At 40.9% G+C, this 26434-nt stretch overlaps 1 long non-coding RNA gene across 1 annotated transcript in view; it reads left to right on the forward strand.

The window, feature by feature from the left end:
* The window catches only part of LOC116941664 (uncharacterized), a 76648-nt gene extending 50509 nt beyond the window's left edge, over positions 1–26139 (forward strand). The window contains exon 3 of the long non-coding RNA XR_004402707.2: positions 22384–26139. This is a non-coding gene — a long non-coding RNA (uncharacterized LOC116941664). The remainder of the gene's footprint in view (positions 1–22383) is intronic.
* The last annotated feature ends 295 nt before the right edge of the window (positions 26140–26434 follow it).

The raw sequence follows: 26434 nt of genomic DNA on the forward strand, positions 1-26434 counted from the left end.
TCAGAAGGAAAGAGCATTCCAGCCAGCGGCGAAAGCGCATCTGAAATTCGCGCGATTCGGTAACCGCCGTCGTTCGATGGCCAGCCAAAAAGCCTCTGCGAGTACGTAAGTATATATGCGTGTTAAACTTCTTTCGCACCGTACGTAACCAACCATGCTAATCGGAGGTGCCGGAGGGAAAGGGCAGCAATGCGGGGGAAGGACAACAAGGTGGATGGCTGCGACCACGGAACGCTCTCTGGGCCTTCGCATAATCGCTTATGCCAGGTGTCGAAAAGAGTTACATTGAAAAGTGGGATCATGCCACCGTGGTCAAAGTGAAATAAAAAAAATCAACTTTTTTTTCTGCTGTGAGCGTAGTTGTGTTCCCCTTGACTCTGGCATCACTTTCAATTCCACTGAGGTTTACCTGTTGTTCAACTTTCAGACGGACACCGACAATGGGAAGCCCCTCCCTCCGCCCGGCATGCCGAGACAACTCAATAACAGCACCTCGCCATGGTGGCAAACACTGGGCAGGGGTGGCCCTAACTTGGGTTTGCAGACCTTTCGCTGCAGTCTCAACGCAGGATGATGCCACTGCAGAGAATCGCGCAGCAATTATGTCATGGCGTGTGATGTCAGCCAGCTCCACTTCTCAAAATGATTCTGATCCCACAATTCGTGTGCGTCGCTGCCTGGTTCCGTGAGCAACATTATCGGTGTTTCGGAGATATTTCATCCGGCACATGACCGAGAAGGAAGCTGCACGTGATCATTCTACATGCCACTGGGCAATTACACGGCCCAGTGCGGGATTTAATTACTCGAAGGAGTAATTTAAAGTCAATTTACAAATAATTTAAATGGTTTGAAAAGAAAGAAAAAAGCATATTTTGTGCACAATTTGATTAATTCTGTTGAAAGCACCTCATTCAATGCTGCGGAATTTACAACGAAGGGACGCTACGGGAGGAATGTTGGAGCTAATAAAGCTTCGTGTTGTTCTGTGCCCGGTTCAAAGCATATCGACTCGCGTGCTTAACACATTCCACGATTGTCCGTAGTGTGTCTGTGCTCTTGTTTACAATTCGCCTCTACTGCGTTTTGTTTGAGCCATTGCCAGACCACTGCATTTTTTTTGGCAGTCCCAGCTTATGTTAAAACCAGACATCAATAACCTTCACGGGAAGAAAAAAAAAGCTTTAATCAAACATTTGCGATAGCCATTCATTGTGTAACCACTAAAGAGGCCACTTGAGACGCGCTGTGCTTCAAATACATTAGCATAGGTATTATTTATTGTTATGTTATTATGTCACGGCTATGTTCCCGTTACTATATATCTTCATCGGCCGTGATCTATGCACTGCCCAATGAAGACCTTTCCAATCGACCGCCATCTCTGTCCTGGTCTTGCGATGTAACACTTCATCCAGCATCTTGCGCCGCGAGCTGACTTTATAACTCCATCTCTATGGTAAGGAGTGCTTCTCTATCTCTCATTCTCTTGTTTGGCTGCCACTCCATAGTTAGTTTTGGCCATCAGGGATAATATAATCATTTCGAGCGACGTGTCCTGCCCAAGCTCATCTCTAACTTATTCATGCTCTATTTTTATTTTTACAGGTAAGGCGCACTGAGATACTACATAGCTCTTTTTCAGAAGCGACCTGGCCAAAACTGATAGCTCAACGAAGGTGCCTTATCACGAGGAAACGTATAGCAGCCAAAATAATACTTTAATGCATGTTGATTGTTAATGGGGACGGAAAAACCAGAGGACCCGGAGAAAAATCTACAGGACCACAGTGAGACCATGCAAACTCGAGATATACAGGCCTCAGGGCCACGATCGAACCCAAGACCTCCTGTATACAAAGCGAGGACGTTAACATCTCCTAGCCAGCGTGGCGCCACGTGTTCGTCTGTCCGGCCCTCGGTGTAATTCCAAGCATGCAACTCTTCGAGCTTATTCTTCTCTTTTCTTGATCAATTTCCACATGTTTTATTATTAAAATATCATGAAAGGAAATTTTGACGGATTAAATCGTTTCCTGTTTAAGCACTGATATTTTTTTTCATTTTTAAGTACAGGTATTATTTTTTTAAAGCAAAGTTCTATAACTGTTGACAATTATTTGAAGGTTACATTCTTCGCAGAGATGGAGCAATGAGAACAGCACACGTTTGGCTGCGTACGGTGCGAAATAAGTTCAACGTACATACAGACACACACGCGCAGTTGTTAGAGTATTTGCTGGATCACAAGACTGCGAGGGATGGCGATGTTGTTTAGAGAGCACTTCATTCAGCAGTGGATAAATCATGGCTGATGCATTTTGATGAATATTTACACGTGTTTTAGCTGGGTTGTGGGAACACAGCAACATTTGTCAAGGTTTCATCACGCGCAGTATACTATTTCACCACAGCCGTATATGAGATCAAGACTATTAATCTGTATTAATGGAGTAAGTTTTTTGTTTAACTTTTCGTTAAAAAAGGAACTATGCTGTCTAGTTTGTGCACTAAATGTTTCCATGTGAAAAGCATAAACCATGCCATCTTGAGCACACATTGATCTGGGCGAACGATGCCAGTCTACTGCACGACACTTGCCCATTATCTCAGTTTTGGTTTGCGTTTGGGGGTAAGTGAATACAAATAAGTTTGTAATCGAACGACGGCCAAGAGGAGCACAGAGCACCTTCCCCCAGCAGAAACCCCCCGATTGACAGAGCATCGTGGGTATTAGGTAGCACATTGATTGATGCTGTCAATAGCAGTGTCACTCCAGTTTGGCTAACAAGTAGATCTGTCATCGCATCCCGTGATTGCTACCGACATCGGGCATCGATACGGATGCTCGCGAGTGATTGCCTTTGTGTCGAGCAATTTCATTTCGTACGTTGAACTTCTTTCGCATCGTACATAGCCAACCATGACTAATCGGTGGCTTCCTAATATTAGAAGGAAAAGCGTTCCAGACGGTCGCAAAAGCACACCTGAGAGTGTGTGATGCAGTGGCCGTCTTTGTTCAATAGCTTTCGAAAAAGCCGCTGCGAGAATGAGCATCAGTTACTTTATTAGTTGCTGCATATCAAAACAAAGCAAACAAAAAACTACCCATCTCCATATTATCACTGCAAGGCAAATGTATCCCTGTCAAATCTAGTTCCTTTGCCAATGGGCAGTGATAATGAGCAGCTGAGCGTTGCAGTCTAATCTTATCAATACCTCATTGTGCAAAACTCAGCCTGGCTTATGTATGTACATGTAACCTTTTGAAAATTAATGTCCCTGCCTTACAGAAAGGGCAAACCTTCAGTTTGCGTTAATTTTGACATGCGGGCCTCCTTGGCAAATTTAATTTCTAGTCTACGCTTCAGAACAAAGTGTAATTTTGGGCATCTAAAACATTGAGCTTTAGCGTGTATAATGTTTGACTTACATGTAAAAAAAATATTTCAGATCTTTTCAAATATATGAACTGTCTTCACGTAAATATAGTTAATTAATATAAATTGGCTTCTTGTACGTGATTATATCAATTTTCCATTCGAATAATCACCCTTTTCGTTTGATGCTTTCATTATGAGCTATAATGTCAACCTGTTGAACATGCAAGCTTCGGTGCCCTGGCAGGCATTTGCATATTTGGTCATTATGTACTGCTGAAAATGCATACAAGATTTCATGTTTCTCACAATTCCATTATCATAAAGTATGTAAAGGCTTTATGTGTTACCATTTCGGTATGCTCTGGATCTATGAGCTGCTAAAGAGGAATTTAACATTCACCTTGTAATTGAAGACACATTAGTCTCACCATCACGTGACCGCACATCCCAGTAATGCGTCCTCATCAGAGTAATTCTACCAACGTTTCCAGCGTTCCTCAATGCTGTCAGAGGGAACCTGATTGAATGTTTGGGATGACGTACCTCTCCTTATGCACACCCTTCAGCGGTAGTGCCTGCTTTATGCCTTGCCTTTGGCTGTCTCTCCACCCATAGGCTTCCCAATAATTGGGTGACAGCTGTCACCGTGGCTCTGAAGGAATGAAAGATGGGTGTTCATCTTGCCACGGGCTGCCACCTGCTCAGAGAACGAATCCTCCATTCAGCCTGGCCCCTGGATTAAAATCACGACCGTTTTGTCACTCGCGATGTGTTCGCTCTGAAACGTGCTGCTTGATAGCCCAGCAAACATTTTATTTATTTATCACGACTCTTTTGAGTTTCTTTCAGGGGATCTTAGCGTAGGATAAATAGGTTTAAGCCTTAGTTTCTATCCACCATTTCTCACCAGTGTTGTATGTATGCTGCCCATATTTCGCACCGTGCGTAGCTAACCGTGCTGTTGTTGATGGCAATGTGAATGCGACCGCGGTGTGAATTTGATGTTGTTCTGCAAGCGTGCAAAGAAGGTAATGCCACGGGTTAAAATGAACATTTGTGTGGTGCAATAAAAAATGTATAAACAACCGTCCACAGTGGCGCTCGTGAAGAACTAAGGAGGGGAGTGCGGATGCGATTATGCATGTGCTAACTTGGGTCTTGGGTCACCTCCAAAGAACTGAAGCTCTTTCGTCCCGACAGTTCTGTACCTTTCACCTGAAGACGGCCGCTTGCGTTGTGGCCGAAACGTCGTGAGAATTTTATTGTGTTATTTTATTATTTTATTCTCATTCTACGTGACTTTACCGAAAGAACCAAAGAAGAAAAAAAACTGAGGTTGTTTCTGCACTGCACCCAAAAACCTGTGTGCTTATTTCAGCCCGAGGCAATAAAACGGTGTCTTCACCAAACATAGCAGCTTAAAAGGAACTCGGGTAATTTATTGTAATAGTAAACCGCCAAACAGCAGAGAGTTGTTTGTAAGCTGATGCGTTTTAATGGACTTTTTGTAAAGGGTGGATGGGAAAGCAGTTGAAATGTTCATTCATATGGGTGTTACATTTGTTTTTTTAGTTCATGGAAATCCAGTAGACAAGAGCGGTTTGGTAACAACAACAACCACGACAATACTGCCGAGTGTCTGTGCTGTGCATTAAGTAAGTCTATGATGGCAATGGAACAGTTCTTTATATTCTCGCAACTTACACGATATCTCAATTATCGATGTAAAATATATTGCAATTCATAAAAAATGTACTATTGAAGCATGTTAAAACAACTTTACGTTATATTACAATGAGACATTATCCTTGAAAATAGCGGAATAACAAGTCGTCGAGGATAATTTTAAATGATTATTTTGTAACAACATGTTTTTTTATTCCTCGGTGGTAAGTGTTATTTCCTAATTGCTTACGCCTCAAAAGTACAGAAAATGGCTCTTATTCTCAACAAACTTTGCTTTTGTGACCAGGAAGGTGATATTTTGAAATTTACCTATTTTCAATGAGACAACGGGCGAATTTGTGTCTTTTCGTTCATATAAAGTCAGAAAACAACAACATATGAATCAAACTTAACATGTATTTATAATAAAGTAATACAAAAATGACTACAAAAGATTTAGACACCAAGGTGCACTACCACAGGCGGGACTGGCCACAGCGGACCAAGTTCTCTGTGGGGAGGAACAACGTCAAGTGGGAGTCACTGGTGGATCCCCAGAAGCTGCTGATGACACCACTGCACATCAAATTGGGCCTTATGAAACAATTTGTCAGAGCTGTAGATAAGGAGTCGGCAGCCTTCAAGTACCTTTAAGACTTCTTCCCTAAGCTGTCTGAGGCAAAGGTCAAAGCCGGTGTCTCCGTCGGACCACAGATAAATAAGATCCTGGAGTGCAATGAATTCCCCAAGAAGCTCACTAGTAAGGAGAAAGCAACTTGGAATAGCTTTGTACCAGTGGTTCATGGCTTCCTGGGCAATCACAAGGTCGAAAACTATGTGGAGCTGGTTGAGACTCTGGTGAAGAACTACGGCACAATGGGCTGTAGGATGTCCCTCAAAGTCCATATCCTTGATGCTCATCTTGATAAATTCAAGAGCAACATGGGAGCATACTCGGAGGAGAAAGGCGAGTGCTTCCATCAGGATATACTGGACTTTGAATGCTGCTACCAAGGACAGTATAACGAGAACATGATGGGAGACTACATTTGGGGGCTGATTCGTGAAAGTGATTTACAGTATAATCGTAAATCTCGAAAAACGACTCACTTAGAAATCTTTTGTAGTCATTTTTGTATTACTTTAGTATAAATACATGTTAATTTTGATTGATATGTTGTTTTTCCTGACTTTATGTGAACAAAAAGATACAAATTCACCCGTTTTCTCATTGAAAATAGGTAAATTTCAAACTATCACTGTCCTGGTCACAAAATCAAAGTTTTATGGGGAATAATAGTTATTGCGGTAAGAGGTTAAGATACAGTGCAGTGAAAAATGAATCATCTGGGTCATTTAGAAAGCAGTTATTTGTTTAAAGGCATTAGGGGCATATTCTTAAGATATTAAACATAGGAAAGTGCATGTTGATCTCGTGAAAGCCGGAGAGGGTTTATCGATTGAGTTGGGCGTCTCTTAAGGCGAGAAACGAGGCGGCAACACGCCTATTGCTGTCCCAAAACTTCTAGAATTGTGTCTGTGCCCAGATGAAGGTGAACGTTGTGCCTGTGTGTTTCTTCCTTTTCTTGTACACCGTTATATTACCACCTTGGGTAAATTCTCGTCGAGCCAGACACTGGTCCCACCACGGATGGAGAGAACAACAATGTTGGGGGGGGGGGGGGTGGTGGCAGTTTTTTTCTCTGAATCTGATTTTACGCGATTGGATTTGTTATGTTGTTGTGGAAGGCTCTGATATGATATTTGGCGTTCAAGATCTCGCATTGTGTGTGCCACCCAAGGGTTTGGCACGTGTGTGGGCGTTTGAAATAAAAGTAGCCCTATGTCATATCTTGTGACATTGCATAAAAATGTCCGCTTTTTATTTTTTCACACACCCACCGCACTGGCAGTATACTCCAAGATGTTTAAAGTTTTAAAATACATCGACCGTAAAAAAAACAGTATCGGTATGAATGCGAGGACATTTTTTTATATTTAGGCTGTCCTTGTTATTGCGGGATTGATCAATTATCTGTTGATGCAATTCATGTTCCTGCTTTATGTTGTGAAGTGAATTGTCTATGAGAAAAAGGAAAGTTAGTCATTTTATATTATTTATCACCCAAGCAAAACAAACTCTCATCAAAGCTTATTGTACTATTCTTTCTTTGAAATCTTCATATCAATACGTGCAATAACATTTTTGTTACATAAACGACTGCCTTGGAAAATATTGTAGTAAAAAAAATTATGTTTTGAAAAATATAATTGGACTATGTACCTATTCTAAAAATCCAATAGTATATGTATCATCTGCGAAATAAGTGTTTTTTTATACGTGAGAACTACACAGGCATTATTAAGGACAATTATGATCGCAGCATGCAACCCCTCAGCAGAGCTTTTTCATTAAGTGATTGAGTATGTACATGTAATTGAATTAGCAAATGCAGTCAGAACCTGGCACAAGGCACAATTGCATTAGGATGTTAATGTGGCATTTTAGGCGAATGGGCATCAACACGAGACAAGAGGACGGCCTTGGGGGGAAAGATGATGATTAGAGACATCACAAGAGATAGTCTGTCACATGGTTTCCACCCCAGGGGCTGTGACAAACAAGCTGAACATCTGTCCATCAGTGGGAGATCGCAACAGTCACTGCGCGATAAGAATAAAAAGCCATCAAGTGTGAGCACTGTGATCTAGATACTGCATGATTACATGCCGACATGATTGGCTCCTACAGCATCAAATAAGGGGTATCAGCCCATCATCTGATCAGACCAAAATCAAGGTGCCCTTGAGAGGGTACTCGTGATTTTATCCACCTATTCAAATGAATGGCCTATTAGTCTCGTGTCCCACCTGGTCAGTTTTTATAATTGCACAAACCACTGATTAAAACATTGAAGTAATACATTATGAGGTTTTTTCCCCCCATTATTTTGTATGCAATAAAGGTGTCACGTTTTCACGTCATAATTAAGAGCAGAGGGCAAGGGGGGGTGGGGGGGACATCTTCATGATGCCGCTGACACGCAGGGTGTGAGGGCTGGCATCTTTTCATGAAATTGCGTCTATCCCTGGTGTTCTACAGATTTACTTTGTTGCGTGTTAAGCCGCGAGAATATGTCACACGCTGAACGATCACAAAGAATGCACCGAAGGTTATCAATGCGTGCCAATGGTTGCATTTGAATCTTGCGATTGAATCAGTGCCTTACCTCGTGTGTTACGTTTGCCCAACTTTTTCATTCCTAATGCTTGCATTGGAAGGGCCTTATCGTCGTTGTTTAATTTAAATTCCGAACTATAGGTTGTATTCATTACATATTTTGCTGCTTGCTAGCCACTGTGGCATTTGCTCAGGTCAGTCTACAGCCCTCATGTGTGCTCAGGGTATGGGCAGTACCCAGTGGTCCAGGGGACTTCAGAGGTAGCTGTGAGTCACTCACATCCAACAGCGGAGCCCTAATGTGGTTTTTTTTGTCAATTGTCAATTGTGTCGCATCAAAAAATCGCTTCAATCGGCCCTGAAGGAATGTAAATACAGGCTGCCATTCAAGACACTCTCTATTGATTGAGAAAGGCAATTAGGATGCAGGGGCCTGATGGATGTAATTTAGAGGCATCAGTTTTGTAAGAAGGTGCCTTGGGTTGTTGATACCAGTCGCCTATGGGGGCATTAGGATGACAAAGGAAATCGTGACATTTGCAGTAAAGTGTGTGCTTGAATGAAACTGAAAATGATATGCAAGTCTTTTTTTTCGTGAGCAATGTGTCACGCCTTGAGACACTCGGTACTTGAATTAAAGGACTCATCCAATTTCCGTGACATTAGATGTCTTTATGTTGCCACATAAAAAAAAAAAAACTTGAACGGTTTCATAGATTAACCTTAAAGTCTTGCTTCTGAAGCATTGTTCCCAGTCATGTATTGTAGTTTAATGCAAAATCGAAGTAATCTGTTTTTGTTTCAACTTCAACATGAAAGCATCTCTCCGTTGCCTTCATTATAGAGTTTTTTTGTTTGCATATCTGGTGCGACCAGGTGCATTAAACAGTTACGCTTATGAACTCGTTTCATTCCAATTAGTACTCGCTTGTAAGTATCCAAACATGGCAATCATGTTGCAAGCGCCCGACTGGATGCACACCCTATGTTCCTGTAGATGAAGTCGGATTGGCACACGTCAAAACCGTGCTTTGACGCGCGCCTTTCTTTTACCAACACAGGGACACCTTCGCGTAATTTTTTTTCTTTAAAAGCTCACGCAATTTGAGAAGGGCGTATTATTAAATAGTGGGGGGGGGGGGGGGGGGTTTCTCTCTCTCATTCAAAGCTATGCTTAATCCCGTTGGGGAACAATGCATCGGAGAACACACTAAATACAATAGAGAGAGAGCACGATGTTCTTGGTCACGTTGGTGGTATTGTTTTTTTTGTCTGGTGGAGAGCATGGTGTAACACGTTTGACAGCCCGGTGGGTAGAACGTGTTCCGGTTGTACTCATTTGTCAAAAAAAAAGAACCGCGCACTGGGTTTTGAATAGGCGGGGGACAGGTCTGACACCGCCCTCTTGAGTTCTGATCCGTCACACCTAAACTCGGATCGTTACCTGTGCTGCTGCTGCTGCTACAGCTGTTCTGCAATGGGTTCGCACACCGAGGACTTGCAACCTGGGTCGATCTCTCGCCAGTGCGGCAGTTGAAACAACGGAGCAAGTTTTTTTTCTTTCTGAAAATCCACCACCCGAACACCTCTGTCCACCCAGCAGTATAAATCGGTACACCACACTGAGTCGATAGGCAGGCGACACGCGCGTTGCGGTCAATTGTGGGTACTCTCACTTCTTTCAAGATGTTTGGCAAGCGTTGAAGAGGCGCTCCAGGTGGCAAAATGTTATCTGCCTCACCTGGTATACAGGGGGTCGCGGGTTCGATCCCTAACCCTGACGCCTGCTGCTGTTTATTTGGAGTGTGCATGTCTCTCCCTTTCTCCCCGTGGTCTCCTGGATTTTTTTTCCAGGCCCTCCGGTTTTTCCCTGCACATTTATAATACATTTTACGCATTTAAAGTATTTGGTTGCAATGCATTTACACACGATGCGCAACTTCGTTCAGCTATCATTTGCGACCAGGTCGCTTCTGAAAATTAGCTGTATAGCTCAATAGGCCTTACCTGGTCAAATAAAACATAGTTTCGTTTTTAGTTAATTAGACAACAAAAAAACCTCATGAGGAGCTTGCTCGTGTTCCCTAGAGCTCCCGCAGGTGGATACTCTTCTGCCAGCGGTGGCGTGAGTGAGCGGTTGTAGGGCTGTGCCTTTACCGCTCCAAAAGTTTTTTTGTTTTTTTTCCCTGAGCCAAATAGAAACCACGACATTGAATTTACATCCAACAAAAACAATGTACAACACATTTTGACACGATGAAACAACGTGGCATATTGCACATACATGGACAGGCTATTTTAAACTATTGCATATTGTCGTAAAAATGTTGTGATTTCAAGCGACGTTAGTGTCACCGGATCAGCACGAATAACACCATCAATACGAGAACAACATTGGGATTTGTAGTTCGGCCAGTGCTAAGGCACGTCAGTTTGCAACGGATAAGTTCTCCCACCAAACCGTGATGGCTCATGCCAGTTCATGGGAGGGATGCATACATTTTGTATTTGCCAACGGTAGCCTTGATTGGAGTGCCTCACCGAGCCCCGTGGCAATGTTTTTCGGGAGGGCTCCTCCGAGCGATGCACAGCGCGAGGGACAAGGATTGCGGAGGGTAAGACTCCGAAGAGAAGTTTCATGCGATGCACTTAAAAAAAAATAGGACCGTATAACACGTAGGCTTTCGCCACCAATATCACCCACCGGTGTGTTGGAGAGTAAATCCGTATATATATAGATGTGTACGCCTCTATATAAGGAACGAAACAGGTGGACTTCTCCACAAATCTGGCTGTCGCCTGATGAAGCTAGTTGTAATTATTGGCGAAACGTCGTACACAGATTGTAAATGTTGTGGCTTGGCTCTACAACACACCGCTGTGCTGTACTAGTGACGAATTGGCCACGTTCTGTTTACGTGACAACCCATACGAGTTGGCTGTGTCGAGTGGTGGCAGGTTTTAACGACACATTTATACATTTACGCGATCTAACCCAAAAAAAAACCCCTATATTATGGAAAATTAGAATCACGACGCCGACACGAAACGACCTCTACTCTCGTTAATATTTCACATTCACGTTGAAGCGGACGCCCCCCCCCCATCTCCCCTTACCTCCCCTAAGTTTTTTTCATTTACAATCAACAACACCTCCGCATTCATAGTTTCGAGTTGTTTCAAGTTAATATTGTTACACCGGAATCAGAACTCAAAGAGTCCAATAAACATTTACAGGCTATTTTAGACTGTTGTGCATATTCTCGTTCTACTGAAGACCGGAAGCTGGTGGATTGCTTCACTATTCGGGCAAATCGCCCGATGATGCAGGATGTAATTTGCCAGCGAAACGTCGTACTACTCAAATTGTAAATGTTGTGGAATTACTCTCCAACACACCGGTGGGCTGAAGTTGTAACTAACTGGCGTTTTGTTTACGAGACAAATCCCCTACTAATTGGCTGCGTCGGGTGGTGGAGGGTCACGACGCATTTATACTTACGTGATCTAACCCTACGTGTGCAACAGTCCAAAGAGAGTTCCATTCGCCATAGGCACGGTCGCCACCAGACTTTTAAACCACGCACCCCTACGGGGGCGCCATCGCCACCCCGGAAAATGTTTTTGTGACGAGAGACGAAATCGCCACTCTCGGCGGAGACTGCCGTCATTTCTCTTGCCCTCTGATAGCCTGCTGACGAACGTCTCCCGAGCGTCTCGCCGAATGATGAGTCAACATTGCAGGAGTCAAACTCGCCATACTTGTTTGTAATCGGGGACAGAGGCTGTTCTTTAAGTGAACACTGTTGCTTCATATCATGCACATCATTTATTGGGAATATTGGGAATATTGGAATGGGCCTGGTTTGTTATGGGAGAGGAGGCTGTGATTACAATTATTTTGCTAAGTTAATCTCTTTCGGGCATAAGCTAAGGTAACCTCTTTTTTTTGTTTGCTGGAAAACATCGCTGCCTCATTTGTTCCTTCTGACACTGAATTGTGCCAAGGTGGTAATCAAAAAGCTCTTAGTCAGCAGTGCAATACATCATTAACTGTTGTTATATAAATTGCCCCCATTCTTTTGATTTCACTTTTGTTCTGAGCTCTATTCTTCTACTGCGCTGACAATGTGGCACTTTGGAGTCCGTTTCAAAGCGGGAATCTGCATCCAGTGCTGGAATAATGTTTTTTTTATTTTGTCTTTCAAAGAAGGTTGCTGGAAAAACACATCAATACGTTTTGTTAAGAAGAATTGGACTCCTTCCAGGCACTTAGTGTTGGTTGTGAGGAGGTCACCTTGAATAAGACAATAGCATATTCTTGGTTCTTTCGATAAAGTCACGTAGAAGGGAAACAATAAAATAAGAAAAATATAAAACAATAAAATTATCACTATTTAATTGCGTTATATTTTTATTATTTTATTGTTTACCTTCTACGTGACTTTACTGAAAGAACCAAGAATATGAATCCCTGCAGTCACGAAAGCTCTAAATCAAAATTTAAAACAAGAGCAGTTACGTGTACCCTGCATTAAAAAATAGCGATATTTTTTTACATAGCGAGAGCAATACGTTCCATAGCCGATTGCCCACGGTTGTACATAGATCGACGCTGGTGAAGTGGTAAGTGGTTGCAGACACTCTCTGAGATAGATTGGTACCCAACATCGAGTCTATGGAGCACAGGTGTTCTACAACGGTGTGGGAAAGTGGTCCGTGGAACTGTTCTAGATACTGCAGTTTGATTTAGAGTAATTTTTAAAAAAAAAATATTTAGAATTAAGTTACGGTGGCATGGTGGTCCGCACGTTTTGTCTAGGGTTGACAGTGGTCCTGCGGGTCCAACAAAGGTTGAGAACCACTGGTATAGATGATGAGACTCTGACCATAGGACTCTTCACAAAGCACGTTCGATGAGCTGCATGGAGAAGTCACACACATTTTTTGATGATACTGCATTGGCGGTGGTGCACGAGAAAACGTAACAATACTCTTTGGTTCTATTCGGTAAAGTCACGTAGGTAAAAATAAAACAACAAAAATCACGACGTTTCGGCCACAACACAAGTAGCCTTCATCAGGTGAAGAAACAGGACTGTCCAGAAGACAGGACTGTCCAGAAGACAGCGCTGTTTCTTCACCTGATGAAGGCTACTTGTGTTGTGGCCGAAACGTCGTGATTTTTGTTGTTTTATTTTTACCTACGTGACTTTACCGAATAGAACCAAAGAGTATGGATCCTTGCAGTCACGAAAGCCTCAAATCTAAAATGTAACAAATCCACAAAATCGTTAGTAACGTAGCCTTAAGAAGAAAAATATAATTGGAGATGTTTTGGAAAATGACTTCATAGCACTTCTATATGGCCTACTTATTGTGCTATGAAGGAGGGCTATTGCGCATTGCTAAGTCCTCTATTGCTTCTGAGGCTGGCAGCAGCTACTCAATGCCGCTGGGAGCCACTTGTATTCATTACATGCCAAGCACTGTTTACATAATACACATATGTGCTGTGTGCTCAATGACAGATGCTGCCATGGTGTGCAATGGTTTGCACACTAGCTTTGCAAACTAGAGGTCGCTCGTTCAATCTCAAGGCGCGGCAATTGAAACGGTGTTGAATTTTTTCTTCTTAAATTCCACCGCCTCTATCCACAATAAGTCGATCAGGCAGGTCACGTGAGGTGAGGTCAAGTGTGAGTCATCCCGTCTCTACCAAGATGTCCGGCCAGCGTGGAGGAATAGGCCTAAACACCCTCTGGAGGGGCTAACGGTGGATTATTCTACATTATTCCTCACCGTTTGTGTCCTTGAGAGGTTACAAAGCAACACTGTTGAAAATTGCTGAATTCATTAGCAAAAGATCGTTCCACCAGTAGTCTTGTGTGACCAGCAGCATAATTATAAAGTGCAGCCCAAAAGCATAACTTTGGAAATAATACAAAAATATATATGCCTCAACTCAGGTGGTTAGCACACTGCGTTCCAAACCTATTGAGTCAATACGGCATGGCCAGGCCTTCAGCCTGGATTGGATTAAGAAAGGCAGAGTGTAAATTATAAAGATTATCTATTATCTATTTTACAATCCCATTACAGTTTTGTTTCTTCTTCGTTTGGGGGTCGAATGTTCATTTTAAAAGTTTCCCATGAAATGGTTTTAAATGTGTCGGTTTATTGTGATGGGCGTGGTTTGTCGAGTTGACTGCTCACAGTTGACACGAAGGGAACAAGCAGACCGCTGCACAACCATTCTGTGCTTCACTTCTCTCGAGTGCACACATATATTACACGTCTTGCCAATGCTCTCGCGTGCGCGGTTTTTTGTTGTTGTTGTTGTTTATTTTGTTATTTCTCTGGCCGCGACGTACAGGGACGTGTGGGTAAAATATATATCTGTAAATACAGTGACTTCTCGGAAAAAAACCCCACAAAAGTACGGCACTGAGCTATGTGGTATAAATCATTAATGCACCAAAATGTGTTTGGGGTGCCCCTGCACAATATCACTCTATTCTCTGCGCCCTGCATTACACCACTCCGTCATGTCGTTCATTGCGTATGCGTAGCAAATAGGAACGCTGCTTTTTCATTATCCAGTCACTGCAAGCGTGCAGCCCCCTATTCTCTGAATGACACACAAGTTATCATACTGGCCGGATGAAATGATGGAGCCAGGTGATAATAAATTGCTTTCTCAGCCAAGAAGAAAATTCTACTGCTCAGTGCAGGATCTGTGCCCTCACTTGGGGAACATTCCACCTAATTCACTGATGGGTCCAATAACTCCATTATTTAGAGCTGCGTGATAGATTTCTTCATCATCGCATGCAGACACGGTTCAAATAACGATAGGATGTATATTCCTTTGCGTTTCTATAATATCCAGATTATATACATGTGTAAAAAAAATATCCAGAAATTATGGGTTGCATGGAACCAATATATTTTGTGCATTACTCAAACTTGCTTTTCAGAGCTTGCCAGTAATATTTCACTATATATGAAAACCTTGTTTTCACAATTAGATTTTAAAAGTAAAGATTTTTAAAGATGTCAGTTTCATGACAGTTCACGTTATGGGTTCCACTGAAAAACTCGGCAATCGTCAAAAAAAAGTCAGCAAAATTATTTAGACTTGTCATTCAAATAAATAAACTGTTCATGCAATTTCTCCTCGTGTATTTTACCTTTAACTAAGTGGCATGCTATCCAGCTGTCTACAGTAGCACGAGATGCTGCCGTGGGGGAGTGGAGTTACCGCACTGGACTTGCAATCCAGAGGTCGCCGGTTCATACTCCAGGCGGGGCAGTTGACACAATAAGGAAAAGTTTAAATTTTGATTTAAAGCTTTCGTGACTGCAGTAATTCATATTCTTAGCCCTTTCGGTAAAGTCACGTTGAAGGTAAACAATAAAATAATAAAATATATATAACCAATAAATAAATACACCGTTTAAAAATAAATTAATTAATGCTAACCGACACACCTGATGACGACCGTTTGTGTTATGGTCGAAACGTCGTGAGAATTTTTTTATTGTTTTATATATTTTTTATTATTTTATTGTTTCCCTTCAACGTGACTTTACCGAAAGAGCTAAGAATAAGGAAAACTTTATTTAAATTCCTCACGCCTCTGCTCGTCCGGCTGTATAAAAAGGTGATGTTAAAGTGTGGGTGTGCTCCCCACTTCTCGCAAGATGTTTGGCTTGCGTTGGAAGAGTTGTCCATATACTTTCTGGAGCTCTTTTCAGTGGAGATCCGTCTTCCAGCAGTCGTGTGAGCAAGACATTGCAGGGCAGCACCTTTACCATTTACCTCTAGAGTAGTATCTATCAGTGTAGCAATAGTAGTACGTTGGAGTGCACTGAAGTCCGCTGAGCTGATGTAGGAGTAGATTTATAATGAACCATTAACACGTATTTTTAAGTGCAAAGAAACTACCTTGGTTTAGACCACAATTCTTAAAATGTTATATTCAAAACAATGTACAGATTGGGAAAAAGGTACAAGAAGTTTAATTGGTTGCCACTAAAGTGTTGCGCTATCAGTACTTTGGCAGTGAATTCTGCCAATTGTACAATTGAATCATTCCCCAGAGATCAGATCAAAGCCAAAAAGCCATCGCAGAGAAAATAATAGCACGTTCGTGCCGTTGATTTATGGATGGTTGAAACAGGGAATCTGTGACCACCAAATGCGTAAGTATTGACTATTCTTTGTCGGAGTCCATAGAGCGTCTGCTAGGCTAGTGTCATGTTCACTCGGGACCGGACACCCGCGTAGGGGTTGCGTGTAAATATAGTTTCAAAATGACAACATGTATCAAGCGGTGGAAAGCTGTGAGCACGTTATCAAGACATATTTTACAAATTGAACTTTCTTCACACAAAGCTGGTGCAGCCCTCCCTGAGGCTCTGTCTTTGCCGAGACACCTCAAGAGAGTTCACATTTTAAACGATCTACTCTTCACTGGGAGTAAAAAAAAAAATCGTGTAGAGGCTGGATATTGTTTTCTCTTGAGACTATATATGGCCAGGCAAGGATGTAGTGAAACTGTCATATAAATGTAAACACTCCATGCAAAAAAAGTTATATTTATGATGTATCATGCCTTCATTATAATTCCCAATTTCAACCATTGCATTTGAAAACAAAAAAGAAGTCTAAATTGAGGCTCAATATAAAATTATAGGCTCATTTGAGGTGCATTTACATGTACTTGAAAGGTCATATCAACTGGCGGATCGAAAGCCTCTGCGGTTTAGAGGCGTGGGGTACCTGGCCACATTAAAGTGGCATCCCCTTAGTGGCTGTAAAACGATTTTACTGCACCTAGAAATTGCCAAATGTGTTATCACCCACTGCAGCCAATATTGAAAGCAACCTAAAAGTGTTATTGATGTGTGAACTCAACCGAGACTAAAAACCAGAACTATGCGCACTTATAGCGCTCATTAAGTCAAGGTGACTGCACAATTCTCGTTTCAACAATCAAAGGCAAATATTGGGTTTAAAGATCTAGAGAATATCAAAAGAGCCAAGTCCTTTTAAAATTCAACTTCGCCCCGAACAATAAAATGCAAAACACTGTATTGGGAACTTGGTAAGCGATTAACAAACAATGTAAACAATTTTTGCACCGATTTAAAGCTTTCGTGACTGCAGGGATTCATCTTCTTGGTTCTTTTGGTAAAGTCACCACGTAGAAGGGAAATAATAAAATAATAAAAAATAAAACATAATTAAATAAAATTATCACGACGTTTCGGCTACAACGCAAGCAGCCGTCCTCAGGTGAAGAAACAGAGCTGTATTTCCGACAGCGTCTTCCCGACAGCTCTGTTTCTTCCGACAGCTCTGTTTCTTCACCACCTGAGGACGGCTGCTTGCGTTGTAGCCGAAACGTCGTGAGAATTGTATCTTATGCTTTATTTTTATTATTTTATTATTTCCCTTCTACGTGACTTTACCGAAATAACCAAGAAAATGTTTGCACCATTTTTAAGTTGCAGCATTGACTCTGTAGCCAACACATTTATTTTGTTTGAAAAAATAAAAAATATACTTTACATTATAAAAAAAAAATCGTCTTTTCTTAAAAAGTTTTAAAGCATCCGGAGTATTTTTTTCGGGAAAGCTTTGAATGTCAAATCAAACTTATGGCACGTTTTATTAAATTCATTGTCAAAATGTGATCTTTATTAAGGTCAGTAATAATCGGCTTATGTGTTTTATTTATATGTGTATGTTATGGATATGAATCCAGCGTTATTGGACACTCACATTGAACCTTCAATAAACATTATACATATGAATAAGAATAATGTATTGTTGCGACACATAACATACATTTGGTGAATGTAATATAGGCTTTGAGCTTCGTATAAAACCATATCTTTAACCTTTACATCTTAAGCAGTTCACTGAGATGGAATGTGATCGGGTATATTTTTTGGTGTTGGCTTGCCACTTCTGTAAGAAACACGGAAGACGTAGCTCATTATCTTCCCATTATGTGATCACGTTTAAAAATAAATAACAGTGGACACTCTGCTTCTAAATTTGATGTCATGCCTTTGTTCCAGAACTACATATTTAAAACAAATAGGTTAAGTGTCTGAACAAATAGGCAGGAGAAAAAGTAAGCTTAGTCGTTATCACAATGAGAATCACAGAGCCAACGCATTTATTTCGGTTGTTTTTATTGTTGCGTATTTTACATAAGGGTGTGCACTTGCTCGAGTCATATTCCAGTGCCGATGTCATTTAAAAAAACAAAAATCTAAAATAATGCGACTCTTGTCTGGCTGTTTGAAATACCAATTTCTTCTGGTGTTTAAAGCTACAGATATGAGTATTTTCGTAAACAAAAAAAAAACAGAGAGAGCGGGAGAACATTGCCAGAATGTTTGCAGCTATATCAAGTAGAAAAAAGGTAAACAGTAAAATGGCGTAAAAGTGGTACTAAGAGTGAAACTAACACTCCTGCCTTAGAAACCTAACCATATGTTCACAATATCGCAACAACAACAATAATAATTATTTGCTTAGATGTTATTTTACAAAACCGTGAACAACCTCCCGTATACTTTTCTGAGATGCCTTATCATTCATACGTATATACACTGTTTTTTTTTTTTCTAAATGCAGAGCATGGAAATGTGATTTCATGGTATTAAGCTGCCGCTAGAATTGTCAATAAAGTTAGAAAGATTTCAGGCTGCAAACTATAGTTTACGTGTTTAAAACTCAAAATAGGAAGATACATGAATTGTGCACAAGCTAGCGAAAATAATTATCGGTCACGGAAAAAAATGCATCACGTTTATGTTAACCATGGCTGAAAATAAATATGAATCAATATTATAGACTTTATATATTTCGATGTGGTTGTGTTATTTTTTTGCTGTCACTTATAATATGCACACGCTTTGGAATATTTTATCCCTGTCAGCTGATTTCATTAGAGTTTAAAGCAGCATGAAGCATATCCAATGGAAATTAACTGACTTTCTAGTACTTGACAGAGCCAACCCTAACCACGTTTTGTTCGCTATTTCTCCAGAAATTGTCCGAAACGTTTGCACGAACGTGCTCTGCGTGCTGTAGATCACCGTGTTGCATTCAGGCGTTGTGTTTTGCCCCTTAACGTCGCCTTACGATATCCATAACGTACACTTAGAACAAATTAAAACGCGAACCTATCATTCCTTTGACACTACATTCAGTTGTCCAAATTGCACGTGCTGTGTTCCCATAAGTCGCTGTTTTTTCACATTATTTGAACAAATTAAAAGCATTGCTTGAATACATCATAATTTGGAAGAAAACAACAATCGAAACATTTTTAGCTTAACCATTAAAAATGTTCAACTGAATCTTTAAAAAAAAATACACATCAGTGCAATATAATTGTTTTTGCTTAAATTTCATGCAATGTTTTAGTCAGAAATAAATTCCAATGTCAACATAATAAAATTACGTTGTATACGATGGCCAAGTACAGTCGAGTATGTCCTTTTTTTAGATACGTATCTGTAAAGAAATAAAACCCTTTTGCAAATTAAGCCTCAACATTGTGTATAGCATTGGCTGAGTCGCATGACAATGGGGGCAGAGTGAGAGTGATGGTCGCGGGCGTCTGCTCAGTGTTCAATTGCTGCGACGTGGAGGGATATGTTTTGGTGGCAGAAAATCAGTTCTTCACAGTGTCCCTTGTTACCCTGGATGCCTGCTGTGCCCACTCAGCTCCTGCTGTTCTCTATCCCCCCCCCCCTCCCTTTTCTGTGCTCCCTCTCCACCCTCGTCCCGCATGGCGGATTGATCAGAAACAGCAGGTCGAGATACTTCCACAGCTTCTATAAATATTGTCAAGTCGATAGCCAATCCTCATCTACCTCCGTATGGTCGCGGATACCAGAGCTGGCCGATGCGTCTTCAGTGTACAGGGTGGTCCAGGTGTCTTGTGACCCCCCATTTAATCCTCTAAGACTTAATATTTTAAAGTAAGGTTTATTTAAAAACAGAAATGAATATGCCAAGGTCAAAACATGTTAGGGGTCAATTAATTGTGGGTCACAAGACATCTGGATCACCCTGCACATCTCTGTCATTCCACTGCTAGATGAGGGCTTTTCCGTGCGATTTTGGTGGTGGAGGTTATATCCCCATACTTTACCATGCCAGTCAGTGGGAGTGGTTCACAATCAGAATCAGAATATTTATTTATGCTGGAGGAATCCAATGAGCTAAAAAGCTATTTTTCACACGTGTCCAGTAGGGTTAGGTCAGAACGTTACAACAGCACAAAAAACGGATAGGAGTGAAAAGTATCATGCAGGTAAGCAAATCAGGTACAACATATGCACAAATTAAACTATTTGAAGGCGGGCAGCATGTTAATACATAATAGTGTGAAATGCAAGCTGTCTCTTACCAATTTTCTCTGAGTAGCCACTGCATGAATTGACTAGACTGTTCATATCATTATCTTTGGGAGATTAGTGGTTTATTCTGATAAATGTATTGCATTATTAATAGGATGCCGAAGCACACTCAAAATTTGACTGCTCATATGCGCAATATACAATCTGCGAAATACAACAAAGATGCAACATCTAAATTTAGTGTTTATATTCATGTAATGTATGTATATAGATTTCATCCGAACTACGAGCATACTCCTATATCTTTTTACAAGTAAAAATACATTTTGCAAAAAATCCAAAGCTCAAGAAAAAAATGAAGTGCGCCTACCACAGGTAAGATGCCCCATGTATATATTTGTGTCTGTGGGCTATTGTGTTACGTCATAGGTCTGTTGCCCACATTCCTCAAAAAGGTGGCCTCCAACGCATTCGTGTCCAGACACTCGGAGCGGTTATGACGAGTGGAGTGGCACGCGTGAGTGAACGTTGAGTCGGGAGCAAGAGCTCATTGGATTGACATACAATGTTCTAGGCTCACCGCACGAGTGCCTTTTGCTGCGACTTGCATCTCCGTACACTCATCACCTTGGCCAAAGGGTTTCGTTGATATGCACACCACTGAGCCAAGTGATCCAGAAGAAAAAAACGGAAGTCGGGTGGCGGTTGACCTTTGTCACGTTCATAACCAGACACGGGCCATGTGAGGCGCGGTGTTCTCAAGGTCTCATTGAGAGAAAATTAACCTGGAGGCGCGATGAGCCGCAAACAAGCGGGAAGGCAGCCGTGTGTCGAGTCCGGTGCCCACAATCACCCGACCTCTGCGGTCCTCTACGTATAAAGTTGCAATCAGCCAATGAACGAGTGTTTACATTTAACACGTGGCAAATATAATGTTGTATTTCCATTTGATGCACAGAGTTCTATATTGAAGATCAATGTACAGAATATGTATAAAGAGTGCTTTCCAAATTGTTGAAACCCTCACTGCAGTTTGCATTTCTGTATGGTGTACACGCACATAAATATTCCAAGGCAGCGTAGGTTTTCCTGCAGTAACAGTAAATGAGCACACATTTGAAAGTGTACAGGAACGATGTACATCACATATTTACAGGAAAACAAGCAAACATCAAGCACGGCAACATTTGCTTTCACGTTTCATCTCTTTGGGTTTTACATTGCAATTGTGCAACACATTTACGAAGCAAACAAAAACGCTATTTCGTAAGCCATTTCAAAATGAAATTAGCGGAATAAAATTGCATAATTTTTAATGCACAATTTGGGGAATGCATCGTGGGTTGACTTGGCCATTGTGTGGCTACATCGTGACAAGACAAATTTGCCTGCAGTGTGTACAATTGCCTCTAGAGGGTGAGATCGGGCCATGCCGTAAAAACCGCTGGTGGAAATTAATTGCGGTGCCCTGTTTGAAGATATTTAATGAATGAATGCAAGATTATTAATCATTCAATTAATTACATTAGCTGCAGATGACACGGGCATTCTGCTATTTCTGGTGCGTTTGGAGGATGGGTAAGAAATGGAAATTTTTCATGCCTTGGGTCCGATTCACGACCATACTCTGAGAGCTTTGATAACAACATGAATGAGGATGTCAATTTGTTGTTATGAATCTATCCCTCATCATCAACCTCTTCATCAACCATCTGTTTTATCCTTTTTTTGACGTCCCTTGTGTTTGTGTGGTTACAGGCTGCCTATCGCTGAGCTGCATTGGCTTCCGATTGCCGAACCAATACATGATAAGGTCACACTCATTATACACAAAGTGCTTGCCACAAATGAACCACAATACCTTGCTGATCTCGTCAAGGGGCATAAACCATCACGCGATCTCCGGTCATCCTCGCAGCGGCTTTTGGCTAACCGTCGAACAAAGCCGGTGGTCACCGCATCGCGAGCCGTTCAGATGCTGCTCCTGCGGTCGTCTAAAACGCTCTTCTGATATTAGGATGCCACTGGAGCGATGCACTCTTAAATCATCTGGATTGAAAGCTCCTTTTTTTAGAACTGGATTTAAAGTTTCGTTTTTAGTCCTTCCCACGCATCTCCGATGTGAGGGCTGTACGTAGAAGTGTATTGTATTTACGTCGTTAAAATGTTTAGTACCCGTAAGCTTTTGAAACTCTGGAATGGTTTTGATTTATTTTTAAACCACACAAATAAAAGCGCAACTGTTGTCATTGACCTCTCGAAGACGTCGTTTTAATTTTAATAGCATTTCAGAAAATTTGATTAAATTGTAAAATCGCGGCGACAGCTAACATGAGTGATACATGAACCGGTCCTGAACCCTGCCTCTCACCCACCCCACCAGCTCAAACTTACCAGTGTGGTGAAGTATGGTCAAATAACTCCCACGACTGACATGGCGTGGTGATATAGTCATCCTGCAATTGATTGACAAAATCTTTATACCACAGAATTGCTACTTGCAACAAATTACGCTTTTGTTTCATTTGAAAAAAAACTTTTTCGAAAAATATCTACAAGGATATTAATGAAGGTTCAATACACAGCCTTCCCATTTTAAATAAATACAAATATTGCTGCTGGAATAAAACTGAACGGGTTTTTCTTTTTTTATCAGTGGCATATTGCTAAAGTGACCTAGCACTGTGCCTTACAAATTAAATTATGGCATTAAGCCACTTGCATTAAATTTTGGAAGCAATTATTATAAAATAGATTAATGAAAACTCAATCAAGTCCAAATAAATGTTTTATAGAGCTACAAAGCAATTTCAAGGGGTGTGGGGTTTTCTTTGTTCTAAAACTATGATTTCATATGTAAAACTGCCATTCGTTCAACACCACTGAATTCCCATTATAAAAAAAAAACACTTATTTAATTCCAAGTGATTAATTGCAGGTGTCCTAGAGAAGGCCCGTGACAGCGTGAAAGCTGCCAAATGCAGCCCTCCTCATTATTTTATAATTATTTTGCTCAACAGCGATTCATCTATTCGGTAGCCATCTCGCCAGTCTGTTGCGGCAGGTGGCCTGCCAATCTGGATGCGCAGATGCTTAAATATTGTTCCCTGTTTCCCTAATGCGTCTCTTGTCTGCTGCAGACGCACCACTCGTGTGGAACAGACGCATCCCGGAGAATGGCTTTGCCTCTAAATTTGCTGAAAGTTTTACATTGGAACTAGATCAACGATATTATTTACAATATTAAATATATTGCAACTTCAATCCACGTGTGTACTGAATTTGTTTACTTTTACTCCTGCTGTTTAAATGCTGCCAATTTGACTTTGACATTGATGTCTGCAAATATTGACACTTTATAATTGTACTGGGAATACAAGGTATTGGGCAAAATGTATGTATTTTTATTTATTTATTATACCGTGAATAATAAAATATGTATATCTGTTCTGCAAGAAACCGGGGCATTTTTTTTTATTGAATTTGATATATATGTTGTGCATTTAATTCCAAATAACATATGATGATATCAAAATGTGTGGAGGCCTTAATTCAACAGTACATTGACCATGGCTGATGATGGTCATTATGACAATTGCTATTTAAAACGAGAAAAATGGCTTAAAATATTTGTTAAAAAAACAAACAAAATATATAAGATGTTATCATGTTTAATTAAACTTGTATCATTATGATCACAACACAGCAATATAGCGGCGCGTGATTATTTTAATCAATGGAAATGCAGATGCGGTGCTGGCCCCTATGTAAATGAGTTGTAACAATGACTCATAAGATGAATGTTCCATATTCGTCATTGACAACGATGCACTGAGTAAATCTAGTTCCTCAACCTTAGGGGGAGGGTTGGAGCTCTCTTCTTACGAGTGGCTGATCAAGTGCACATTCGTGTGTGTGTGTGATTAACACTTGCCAACCCCCGTGACCCAGGCCTCATCAAGATCACTCAGTGGTTTTACCATATTAAAGAGTCGGAAAATGCAAACCATATCAACCGAGCCTTAAGTGAATTAATTCGGCCTTAACAAAAAAAAAATGCGCGTTGAAAGGCGAACACATGAATGGAGTGTTTCCCACACTGAAATAGTGGTTTAAATAGACTGTGTTTAAACAAACAGTTGTTCTGGATTTCACGGTTGGCTACGTGCAGTGCGAAAGAAGTTCAGCATATATGCATGCATGCGGTGGCACGCACCCGTGACATAGCACTTTGGAGGTAAGGGTTTGTGCATCACACAATGCCGTTATGGAACTCTCAGACCCACAATGCTGCGAGGTGGATGGCGTATTACCTTACATTTGTGTGTGGAGCTTTGAGTTGTATAGTTTCACAAGCATCGGTTTTCTCAATGTTTTTCAAGTTTCATTCCCAAATTGAGCCGACAACTCATCGATGGAACCCACCACACATTTAAAGTGTAGAAATATCCCTAATGTTCATTATAATTAAACCGGATAAATTTGTGACCCCAATAGCTTAAGTAGGTTTACTTCAATGATGCTACGGTCACGGCTGTGGAGACGGAGTGATGAGATCAGTTTGTTTATTTGTGTCAGTGAGATGGATTGTGGCATCACAGAACTATGAAGAATGACGATTGCACGGAGAGGCCTTCATCCAGCAGTGGATAAACAATAGCTGGTGAGAATGATGATTAGCTCAACTAATGAATTCAGAACGTGATCACTCGCTATGTGAATGTCCAGTGTGGAGTGGCTGTGTGTCACAATTATATCGCAGGTGCGTTTTCCAGTGGGGATGCCTTTAATTAAAGTAACTGCCCATGAATAACACAAGGCATGTTTGCCACGACCTGTAAAGTGACTAAATATGCAAATTTAAATACTGTGGTAATGGTGTAGTGGCTTGCACAGCATATACTATCGCCCAGTCTGATTTATCACGTTTGCAACAACCTGGGCTTAAGGTCTTAAATAGGCAAGCGAAAGGCCAAAAATGTCACACATAGTTTATGGATTTGTTAATAGCAAATGACATTATGAGCTATCTTGCCTTTGTAAATGTCCCTAAGTTGGGTCAATTGTTACCAATAGACTATGTAGTATCGTACAATGTTCAATCTGTAAATAATATAATGTAAAACATAAACAAATATTTTGTGGACAATATCCTTAAAATGTAAGCTTATTTGCAGAACAAAACATCGTGGAAATATTTTTTAAACAAAACTGTGGGGCCTGTTACAACGGAACAGATGTGATCCTTCTCACAGTTTCATCAGTGTTATTTTTTTTCTTTCTCTTCCATAAATTTTTATACAAAGGAATTTTCCCAAAGTGGTGTGCCCGAACTGGGCGGTATGGGCCGATTAATTTAGATTTGTGTTTCTTTTAATTAAGATGTGTGCTTTATTAATTTAGATGTGTGCTTTATTCCACGTGAACAGTACGAGATAATACGTCGAGTTTTAATTTGCTTTTATCTGGCTGTAGTACGTAACAAAAATCAGGCTATTTCCTCAAAGCAAATCAAAGGAATTGGCCCTTACTATGTTCACATTCACCTAGGGAACCACAATATGCTTGTTGTGTATGCAGGCATGCAATAGCTTACGGTTTAAAAATAAAAATAATGTATTAGAGGTCCCTGCGTACCAGGATTGCTGTTTTGATATTAAATGTCCCATTCATCTTAAGAGCCACTAAAATCCTGGTGATACTCTTGCTCACATTGTGCATAAACTAATTAGAGTCATCTACAGTTTATAATGTAATTTACTTATACAACATATTTTCAAAGGTTGTAAAAAAAGTTCAGTACAATAAA

Source organism: Petromyzon marinus, chromosome 12 (genome assembly GCF_048934315.1).
Source record: "Petromyzon marinus isolate PM22_M1 ecotype Great Lakes invasive population chromosome 12, UKy_Petmar_22M1.pri1.0, whole genome shotgun sequence".
Taxonomy (NCBI): Eukaryota; Metazoa; Chordata; class Hyperoartia; order Petromyzontiformes; family Petromyzontidae; genus Petromyzon; species Petromyzon marinus.